Source organism: Coregonus clupeaformis, chromosome 37, assembly GCF_020615455.1.
Source record: "Coregonus clupeaformis isolate EN_2021a chromosome 37, ASM2061545v1, whole genome shotgun sequence".
Taxonomy (NCBI): Eukaryota; Metazoa; Chordata; class Actinopteri; order Salmoniformes; family Salmonidae; genus Coregonus; species Coregonus clupeaformis.
The window spans coordinates 14,238,786-14,247,212 of record NC_059228.1 but is presented as its reverse complement, the minus strand read 5'-3'; the positions used below and the strand labels follow the sequence as shown (position 1 = coordinate 14,247,212).

Here is an 8,427-nt window from a genome sequence, read left to right as displayed (position 1 = left end):
GATGTCTCAGGAGGAGGAAAGCAGAAGAGAGGCTGAGGAGGAGTCAAAGGTGAGATTATAGTTGTGTGTGTACAGTTACAGTAACAACTATCACCATAATTAATTTGTTTAATACACAACATACAGCACATACAGAGGTGACCAAAATCTCTATGGGAATGTCCAGCTCCCTCTGACAACTCCGGTGACTCAACCCCTGACCTCTGACCTATTTGAAAAGCCTGCCGAGCCAGTCGCAGAGGTTAAGACCCTTCCTGAGCACCCTGAGAAATACAGTGGGGAAAAAAGTATTTAGTCAGCCACCAATTGTGCAAGTTCTCCCACTTAAAAATATGAGAGAGGCCTGTAATTTTCATCATAGGTACACGTCAACTATGACAGACAAATTGAGGAAAAAAAATCCAAAAAATCCCATTGTAGGATTTTTAATGAATTTATTTGCAAATTATGGTGGAAAATAAGTATTTGGTCACCTACAAACAAGCAAGATTTCTGGCTCTCACAGACCTGTAACTTCTTCTTTCAGAGGCTCCTCTGTCCTCCACTCGTTACCTGTATTAATGGCACCTGTTTGAACTTGTTATCAGATAAAATACACCTGTCCACAACCTCAAACAGTCACACTCCAAACTTCACAATGGCCAAGACCAAAGAGCTGTCAAAGGACAACAAAAACTAAATTGTAGACCTGCACCAGGCTGGGAAGACTGAATCTGCAATAGGTAAGCAGCTTGGTTTGAAGAAATCAACTGTGGGAGCAATTATTAGGAAATGGAAGACATACAAGACCACTGATAATCTCCCTCGATCTGGGGCTCCACGCAAGATCTCACCCCGTGGGGTCAAAATGATCACAAGAACGGTGAGCAAAAATCCCAGAACCACACGGGGGGACCTAGTGAATGACCTGCAGAGAGCTGGGACCAAAGTAACAAAGCCAACCATCAGTAACACACTACGCCGCCAGGGACTCAAATCCTGCAGTGCGAGACGTGTCCCCCTGCTTAAGCCAGTACATGTCCAGGCCCGTCTGAAGTGCATTTGGATGATCCAGAAGAGGATTGGGAGAATGTCATATGGTCAGATGAAACCAAAATATAACTTTTTGGTAAAAAACGCAACTCGTCATGTTTGGAGGACAAAGAATGCTGAGTTGCATCCAAAGAACACCATACCTACTGTGAAGCATGGGGTTGGAAACATCATGCTTTGGGGCTGTTTTTCTGCAAAGGGACCAGGACGACTGATCCGTGTAAAGGAAAGAATGAATGGGGCCATGTATCGTGAGATTTTGAGTGAAACCCTCCTTCCATCAGCAAGGGCATTGAAGATGAAACGTGGCTGGGTCTTTCCAGCATGACAATGATCCCAAACACACCGCCCGGCAACGAAGGAGTGGCTTCGTAAGAAGCATTTCAAGGTCCTGGAGTGGCCTAGCCAGTCTCCAGATCTCAACCCCATAGAAAATCTTTGGAGGGAGTTGAAAGTCTGTGTTGCCCAGCGACAGCCCCAAAACATCACTGCTCTAGAGGAGATCTGCATGGAGGAATGGGCCAAAATACCAGCAACAGTGTGTGAAAACCTTGTGAAGACTTACAGAAAACGTTTGACCTGTGTCATTGCCAACAAATGGTATATAACAAAGTATTGAGAAACTTTTTGTTATTGACCAAATACTTATTTTCCACCATCATATGCCAATAAATTCATTAAAAATCCTACAATGTGATTTTCTGGAATTTTTTTCCTCATTTTGTCTGTCATAGTTGACGTGTACCTATGATGAAAATTACAGGCCTCTCTCATCTTTTTAAGTGGGAGAACTTGCACAATTGGTTGCTGACTAAATACTTTTTTCCCCACTGTAAACCCCTCCTGTTCTGGTGGTCCTGGATGAGGGGGTCAGTACAGTACTAGTACAGTAGAGTAGAGTAGTAGTATTGTCTAATATCATATTAGTATAATAGTAGTACTAGTGGACCACCTGTGCAGTGCTCCAAGTGGTAGGATATATACAGTTGAAGTCGGAAGTTTACATACACCTTAGCCAAATACATTTAAACTCAGTTTTTCACAATTCCTGACATTTAATCTTAGTAAAAATTCCATGTCTTAGGTCAGTTAGATCACCACTTTATTTTAAGAATGTGAAATGTCAGAATAATAGTAGAGAGAATGATTTATTTAAGCTTTTTTTCTTTCATCACATTCCCAGTGGGTCAGAAGTTTACATACACTCAATTAGTATTTGGTAGCATTGCCTTTAAATTGTTTAACTTGGGTCAAACGTTTCAGGTAGCCTTCCACAAGCTTCCCACAATAAGTTGGGTGAATTTTGGCCCATTCCTCCTGACAGAGCTGGTGTAACTGGAGTCAGGTTTGTAGGCCTCCTTGCTCGCTACACGCTTTTTCAGTTCTGCCCACACATTTTCTATAGGATTGAGGTCAGGGCTTTGTGATGGCCACTCCAATACCTTGACTTTGTTGTCCTTAAGCCATTTTGCCACAACTTTGGAAGTATGCTTGGGGTCATTGTCCATTTGGAAGACCCATTTGCGACCAAGCTTTAACTTCCTGACTGATGTCCTGAGATGTTGCTTCAATATATCCCATAATTTTCCTTCCTCATGATGCCATTTATTTTGTGAAGTGCACCAGTCCCTCCTGCAGCAAAGCATCCCCACAGCATGATGCTGCCACCCCCGTGCTTCACGGTTGGGATGGTGTTCTTTGGCTTGCAAGCGACCCCCTTTTTCCTCCAAACATAACGATGGTCATTATGGCCAAACAGTTATATTTTTATTTCATCAGACCAGAGGACATTGCTCCAAAAAGTACGATCTTTGTCCCCATGTGCAGTTGCAAACCGTAGTCTGGCTTTTTTTATGGCGGTTTTGGAGCAGTGGCTTCTTCCTTGCTGAGCGGCCTTTCAGGATATGTCAATATGGGACTCGTTTTTACTGTGGATATAGATACTTTTGTACCTGTTTCCTCCAGCATCTTCACAAGGTCCTTTGCTGTTGTTCTGGGATTGATTTGCACTTTTCGCACCAAAGTACATTAATCTCTAGGAGACAGAACACGTCTCCTTCCTGAGCGGTATGACGGCTGCGTGGTCCTATGGGGTTGATACTTGCGTACTATTGTTTGTACAGATGAACGTGGTACCTTCAGGCGTTTGGAAATTGCTCCCAAGGATGAACCAGACTTGTGGAGGTCTACAATTGAGGTCTTGGCTGATTTCTTTTGATTTTCCCATGATGTCAAGCAAAGAGGCACTGAGTTTGAAGGTAGGCCTTGAAATACATCCACAGGTACACCTCCAATTGACTCAAATGATGTCAATTAGCCTATCAGAAGCTTCTAAAGCCATCCAAGCTGTTTAAAGGCACAGTCAACTTAGTGTATGTAAACTTCTGACCCACTGGAATTGTGATACAATTAATTATAAGTGAAATAATCTGTCTGTAAACAATTGTTGGAAAAATTACTTGTGTCACGCACAAAGTAGATGTCCTAACCGACTTGCCAAAACTATAGTTTGTTAACAAGACATTTGTGGAGTGGTTGAAAAACAGTGTAATGTAAACTTCCGACTTCAACTGTATGTGATGCCTCAATATCGGCATACCCTGACATAAATGTTATCCATTTCCTTTTCAGGAAGAAGATTTCTGAATATTCCAAATAAAGGCAGTCCAATTGACAATCCCTACACCTATGCAATACCACTGTAATGTCAGTCTCTATCCAAAGGCAATAGAAAACAGAGCACAGCCTAATGTAATGTCATTGAATAGAAGATCATTTCAGATCCCTCAAATAAAACGGTGAGGAATTAGCCTGGTCCCTGATCTGTTGTCTTGGTGTGACAATGGCCATTGGCAAGACAGCACAAACTGTGACCAGGCTAGCGAGGAATAGGATGAGTCAACAACAATGGCGGCATCCTGATGGGCATTTAGGCAACTGTGGGCGGTGAAGCAGAAAGCCCCATTCATACATGAAATCGCTCCAGTAAATGTCCAATACTTTAGTCTCTGGGTCGTATTCAGTAGTCATCAAACGGAAGAAACAGGGATTTCAATACCTGTAGGGAGGTACTATCTGAACTTGTCCTATAAGAAATGCTCCATTTCATTTTGCGTAGCGCAACGTTTTGAAAAAGGTTGCTACAGTGTACCCTAATGAATACAACCCTGTAGTACCCCATTACAAGGGATCAAATCAAATCACATTTTATTTGTCACATGCGCTGAAACACAGGTGTAGACCTTACTGTGAAATGCTTACTTACAAGCCTTTAACCAACAATGCAGTTTTAAGAAAAATAAGAGTTAAGAAAATATTTACTAAATTAACTAAAGTAAAAAATAAAATAACAATAACGAGGCTATATACTTGTACTGAGTCAATGTAAGGGGGTACAGGTTAGTCGAGGTAATTGAGGTAATATGTACATGTAGGTAGGGGTAAAGTCACTATGCATAGATAATAAACAGCGAGTAGCAGCAGCGTAAAAAAAGGGGGGGTCAATGCAAATAGTCCAGGTAGCCATTTGATTAACTGTTCAGCAGTCTTATGGCTTGGGGGTAGAAGCTGTTAGGGAGCCTTTTGGACCTAGACTTGGCGCTCCGGTTCCAATTGCCGTGCGGTAGCAGAGAGAACAGTCTATTAGGGTGGCTGGAGTCTTTGACCATTTTTAGGGCCTTCCTCTGAGACCGCCTGGTATAGAGGTCCTGGATGGCAGGAAGCTTGGCCCCAGTGATGTACTGGGCTGTACGCACTACACTCTGTAGTGCCTTACGGTCGGATGCTGAGCTGTTGTCATACCAGGCGGTGATGCAACCAGTCAGGATGCTCTCGATGGTGCAGCTGTAGAACATTTTGAGGATCTGAGGACCCATGCCAAATCTCCTGAGGGGGAATAGGCGTTGTCGTGACCTCTTCACGACTGTCTTGGTGTGTTTGGACCATGATAGTTTGTTGGTGATGTAGACACCAAGGAACTTGAAGCCCTCGACCTGTCTTCTACAGCCCCGTCGATGTGAATGGGGGCGTGCTCTCCCCTCCTTTTCCTGTAGTCCACAATCAGCTCCTTTGTCTTGATCACATTGAGAGAGAGTTTGTTGTCCTGGCACCACACTGCCAGGTCTCTGACCTCCTCACTATAGGCTGTCTCATCGTTGTCGGTGATCAGGCATACCACCATTGTGTTGTCGGCAAACTTAATGATGGTGCTGGAGTCGTGCTTGGCCACACAGTCGTGGGTAAACAGGGAGTACAGGAGGGGACTAAGCACGCACCCCTGAGGGGCCCCCGTGTTGAGGATCAGCGTGGTAGATGTGTTGTTGCCTACCCTTACCACCTGGGGGCGGCCCGTCAGGAAGTCCAGGATACAGTTGCAGAGGATCCTGGACTACGCTGAGCTGTAGTCAAGGGTGTGAAAGGAAGGGCCGGAAAATCGCAAAAGACTCCAGCCACCCAAACCATAGACTGTTTGCTCTGCTTCCGTACGGCAAGTGGTACCGGTGTATCAAGTCTGACACGAACAGGCTCCTGAACAGCTTCTATCCCCAAGCCATAAGACTGCTAAATAGCTAACAAAATGGCTACAGGGACTAATAATTGTGGAATCTGAAAAGACACGTATCCCAAAATGATGGTGTACTTACTACATGGACATGCTAAAAGAAAGGAACAAGGTGGGTAGATAACTAAGTGTGTCATTGAAGCAAAGTATTTATAAACCAAAAATCTGATCTCTTAAACGTTTAGTTCATTTTTGTTCTATTATCTATACAATAGTCCATAATTAATTTTGGCCCAATAGGCATGGCATATTCCCACTTTCATGGAGCTTTCCGTTTTGATTGGGTTATTTTGCCTCAAAACCTTTAGGCCTACCTATAACAAAATAATAAAACAACTCTGCATCTCTGCCCAGCCTGGCAAGAGTGGCCAAAAGGGTGTTTAGCATCCCCAGTGGCTCTGCAGAGATAATATATTCTCCGCTGCTGGCCTGTTCTTCAGGCACCATCACCACAGAGCCTGAGGCCACAGACTGGCCAAAGTCTTGTTTCTAAAAATGAATTCAAAGGCCTAATAAGGCATTTTTTGTTTAATTTGTATTTAATTCTAAGTAAGTCACAGCCTATATGCACAATTTATTGACTATAATGATTTAATAAAACAAAATGTTGTTTAAATGCTGAGCACTACATCCCTACCAGCCTATTGTGTTGCACTAGCAAATGCTTCACAATGTATTTCTTTGTAGGCTATAGCCTTGAAATAATTTAAATAATAATAATATAATTAATTTTTGTTCCTTCTTAAGCTCCCTGTCTGGCTCCTGACCTATTTAGAGTGTTTATATTCTGTTTAATATGACATGTAGCCTATTTGAAATGATGAGCACTTCTTACATTCACTTTTCCATATTTATTAAAATACTTGTCATTCAAATCATATGGTTTGGTTTCAATACTTCAAAATGGTAGGTCCAGGTAGTCACAAAAATAGATGGGCGTTCGTTAAATTGTGATTTTAATGAATGGAGCGAATTTGGAGCTGCAGTTTTGTTTCCTGTGAGCGCTGTCACGCCCTGACCTTAGAGATCACCTGTATTCTCTGTTTGGTTAGGTCAGGGTGTGATTTGGATATAATCTAGTTTATCTATTTCTATGTTGGCCGGGTGTGGTTCCCAATCAGAGGCAGCTGTCGATTGTTGTCTCTGATTGGGGATCATACTTAGGCAGCCATTTTGCCTACCTAGGTTGTGGGATCTTGTTTCTGTTTGGCTTGTTTGATGTTTAGCCTCTTGAATGTCACGTTCTGTTGGATTTTGTTATTTTGTCTGTGTTTATTAAAATAAACGACTATGTACGCATACCACGCTGCACCTTGGTCCGATCCTTTACACAACGAACGTGACAAGCGCAGAGCAGTTTTTTGCAGAGCTGTTGGAAAGGACATAGAGCGCCACAGCTCCATGAGCGATGAGCGGGATTTCTGACTTCTCAACTCTGCTAACATACTCTGTCCAACACAAACACTCACTCCAACATTTGCTCACACACACATAATATGCACATACATTAATACTGACTCTACACACACACCCACTCACATACAGTGGGGGAAAAAAGTATTTAGTCAGCCACCAATTGTGCAAGTTCTCCCACTTAAAAAGATGAGAGAGGCCTGTAATTTTCATCATAGGTACACGTCAACTATGACAGACAAATTGAGGAAAGAAAATCCAGAAAATCACATTGTAGGATTTATTTGCAAATTATGGTGGAAAATAAGTATTTGGTCACCTACAAACAAGCAAGATTTCTGGCTCTCACAGACCTGTAACTTCTTCTTTAAGAGGCTCCTCTGTCCTCCACTCGTTACCTGTATTAATGGCACCTGTTTGAACTTGTTATCAGTATAAAAGACACCTGTCCACAACCTCAAACAGTCACACTCCAAACTCCACTATGGCCAAGACCAAAGAGCTGTCAAAGGACACCAGAAACAAAATTGTAGACCTGCACCAGGCTGGGAAGACTGAATCTGCAATAGGTAAGCAGCTTGGTTTGAAGAAATCAACTGTGGGAGCAATTATTAGGAAATGGAAGACATACAAGACCACTGATAATCTCCCTCGATCTGGGGCTCCACGCAAGATCTCACCCCGTGGGGTCAAAATGATCACAAGAACGGTGAGCAAAAATCCCAGAACCACACGGGGGGACCTAGTGAATGACCTGCAGAGAGCTGGGACCAAAGTAACAAAGCCTACCATCAGTAACACACTACGCCGCCAGGGACTCAAATCCTGCAGTGCCAGACGTGTCCCCCTGCTTAAGCCAGTACATGTCCAGGCCCGTCTGAAGTTTGCTAGAGTGCATTTGGATGATCCAGAAGAGGATTGGGAGAATGTCATATGGTCAGATGAAACCAAAATAGAACTTTTTGGTAAAAACTCAACTCGTCGTGTTTGGAGGACAAAGAATGCTGAGTTGCATCCAAAGAACACCATACCTACTGTGAAGCATGGGGGTGGAAACATCATGCTTTGGGGCTGTTTTTCTGCAAAGGGACCAGGACGACTGATCCGTGTAAAGGAAAGAATGAATGGGGCCATGTATCGTGAGATTTTGAGTGAAAACCTCCTTCCATCAGCAAGGGCATTGAAGATGAAACGTGGCTGGGTCTTTCAGCATGACAATGATCCCAAACACACCGCCCGGGCAACGAAGGAGTGGCTTCGTAAGAAGCATTTCAAGGTCCTGGAGTGGCCTAGCCAGTCTCCAGATCTCAATCCCATAGAAAATCTTTGGAGGGGAGTTGAAAGTCTGTGTTGCCCAGCGACAGCCCCAAAACATCACTGCTCTAGAGGAGATCTGCATGGAGGAATGGGCCAAAATACCA

General features: G+C 43.3%; 2 long non-coding RNA genes across 3 annotated transcripts in view; both read left to right on the top strand.

Moving 5' to 3' along the window:
- LOC121553714 overlaps window positions 1-267 on the top strand; it is a 1,013-nt gene extending 746 nt beyond the window's left edge. The window contains exons 2-3 of one of the 2 annotated variants that reach the window (XR_005997567.2): window positions 1-49; window positions 167-267. The exon at window positions 1-49 is cut by the window's left edge and continues 38 nt beyond it. This is a non-coding gene — a long non-coding RNA (uncharacterized LOC121553714). Of the gene's footprint in view, window positions 50-126 lie in introns of both variants that reach the window. The other variant, XR_005997566.2, reaches the window with a different exon arrangement.
- A 1,598-nt stretch (window positions 268-1,865) lies between these two features.
- Window positions 1,866-3,726, top strand: LOC123482733. The gene is made up of 2 exons (XR_006657905.1): window positions 1,866-1,901; window positions 3,664-3,726. It is a non-coding gene; the product is annotated as an uncharacterized LOC123482733 (long non-coding RNA).
- The last annotated feature ends 4,701 nt before the right edge of the window (window positions 3,727-8,427 follow it).